General features: G+C 22.0%; 1 long non-coding RNA gene across 1 annotated transcript; it reads right to left on the bottom strand.

Moving 5' to 3' along the window:
• Window positions 1-448: 448 nt before the first annotated feature.
• LOC136077631 (uncharacterized) lies at window positions 449-2,115 on the bottom strand. The gene is made up of 3 exons (XR_010637137.1): window positions 1,830-2,115; window positions 1,286-1,370; window positions 449-576 (listed from the first exon to the last, which is right to left on the bottom strand). It is a non-coding gene; the product is annotated as an uncharacterized LOC136077631 (long non-coding RNA).
• Between the last annotated feature and the right edge of the window lie 345 nt (window positions 2,116-2,460).

Below are 2,460 nucleotides of genomic sequence, written 5' to 3'. Positions count from 1 at the left end.
ACGTCGGATTTCGACGTTAGGCGAGCGTCGCATGTTGACGTTGGTCCAACGTATAACTCAAATAATATTAGTTTTACTTGTTTGCAAAAACTTTGATTTTGATTCAAAAAGTGTGCTCATCTTTTCAATCAAAAAAAAGCTTTTGCAATCAAATTAAAACTATTAATTTGACTTAAGTGTAACTTTTTTCAACTAAAGGGTAACTATTTCTTTAAATAAAGCGTAACTATTTCTTTGTAATGTTGAACAAAATGTAATGTCCAAATAAGTTTGAATAAAATTTGACACTGATGAACGAAAATAAAACATTGATTAATGAACTAATTTAAATTACACAAATACTTAGAGAAAATCAATATTTGTTGTAATAAACAATATAATTATGTCAAAATATTTGTACACATGTTCTAACAAAATAATGTTCTTCTCGACAGCTAAGCATCTTTACGAATCTTGCATCTTTACTTCTCTTGAGACTAACAACAACGTTCGAATGCTCCTCGTTATAAAATTTAGTAGAAATCTTTGAATTTGCATCTTTCGTTTGATGAGCTTTAGGCGTTGCCATAACTACTGCTGAAATTATAGGTATTCATATATTTTTGTGTTTATATATATTATTACTAAACACTTATCAGTTTTTATTTTTTTACACAAAGTTTTGTCAATAAAGACTGTTCAGAAATCTGGAGGAGGAGGAGAGTATATATATATATATAAATATTATTATATATATACATGTATATAAGTATGAATAGTTATATACATATATATATATATATATATATACATATATATATATATATATATATATATGTATATATATATACATATATGTATATACATATATATATATATATATCTATATATATATATATATATATATATATATATATATATATATATATATATATATATATATATATATATATATATATATATATACATATATATATATATATATATATATATATTTATATATATATATTATATATATATATATATATATATATATATATATATATATATATGTATATATATATATATATATATATATATATATATATATATATATATATATATATATATATATATATATATATATATATATATATATATATATATATATATATATATATATATATATATAGACACACACACACATAAAATATAAAATCTATATTTAAGTAATAAAATAGTTAATAACATATGTTAAATATAAGCACAATATACAAATAAAATGTCCATAAATAAAAACGTAAAAATTTTTTTTTTGATATATTACCTGCATAAACATGGCGACAAAATAAATTTTTTTAAAATAATTACTACATTCGTTGATATTTCGCTTTCATTTTTTAATACCACATCTAAACAAAAAATTATTGAAAACTATTAAAATAGTATCAGCATTTTACTGCAAAAACTAGAAGTAATATGCTTCAAAATTCTCATATACAATTAATATATGAATTCCAATCACCATTAAAATGCTGCAAATGCATATAAAATACATTACCATATCCCTCTTTAACAGCTGTTAAAGAGGGATATGGTAACATATGACGAATTACAATGCTTCACTAGACATAACTGAAAAAAAAAATTTAAACTAAAGTTTCATTCAGTAAATAATGACACGTGTTAGTAAATAAGAATGAAACAATGAAAAATCAAAACATAAGAAAGAAACATACTATACAGAGACAAGAAGTTATATAATATATTATAATTTTAAAAAAAGTAAAAAAATGGTATGCACGGAAAGTACGGTCTTAGTAACAAAAGAAGTGCTCCAACACACCACTCAGCTAAAGATGTGATAATACCTTTTTCATCAGGATTGCTATCCAGATCACTTTCGTTTTCACTCTTCTTCTGTTTGTTGCATAGGAAGCAGCCTTCTAAACAATTATCAGTTAAATTATAACGTATAATATTAGTAGCATAATATTATTAATCATTGTTACTACAAAAAAACAAAATTTTAAAAAGATTTAACTTGACTACTTTAAAAATTAGAAGAGCAAGAAGTGATTTGATTTAATTTTATAAAATAAGTAAAAATATGGATAAAGTTAAATGGAATCATCCTCCTAAAATAATTACATATGCAATAACAAAAGGTCATACTCAGAAAATGCAAAATCAATTCTCACATTCTACCGCATTCTACCAGATTTAACTTCTACACAAACAGAACAGTAAACAATTGGAATAATTAAACAGGAGAGATATTCAACTCTGATAATGTGAATGTCTTCAAAAACAAGTTTGATCGTTTCAAAAACAAACAAAAGAAAATTAAAAAAATAAAGAAAAAATGAATAATAAAAAATAAGCACTTTTCCAAAAGCCGTCAAAGTTTAACATCTACAGATGTTAGATTCACCACATTGTATGTGTACAGCAAAAAAAAAATTATTATTATTTTTATTGTTATTATTATAACATTCTAGC

The sequence above is a fragment of the Hydra vulgaris genome, chromosome 03 (assembly GCF_038396675.1).
Source record: "Hydra vulgaris chromosome 03, alternate assembly HydraT2T_AEP".
NCBI classification, from domain to species: Eukaryota; Metazoa; Cnidaria; class Hydrozoa; order Anthoathecata; family Hydridae; genus Hydra; species Hydra vulgaris.
The sequence above is the reverse complement of the archived record's forward strand: the minus strand, read 5'-3'. Positions and strand labels throughout refer to the sequence as shown.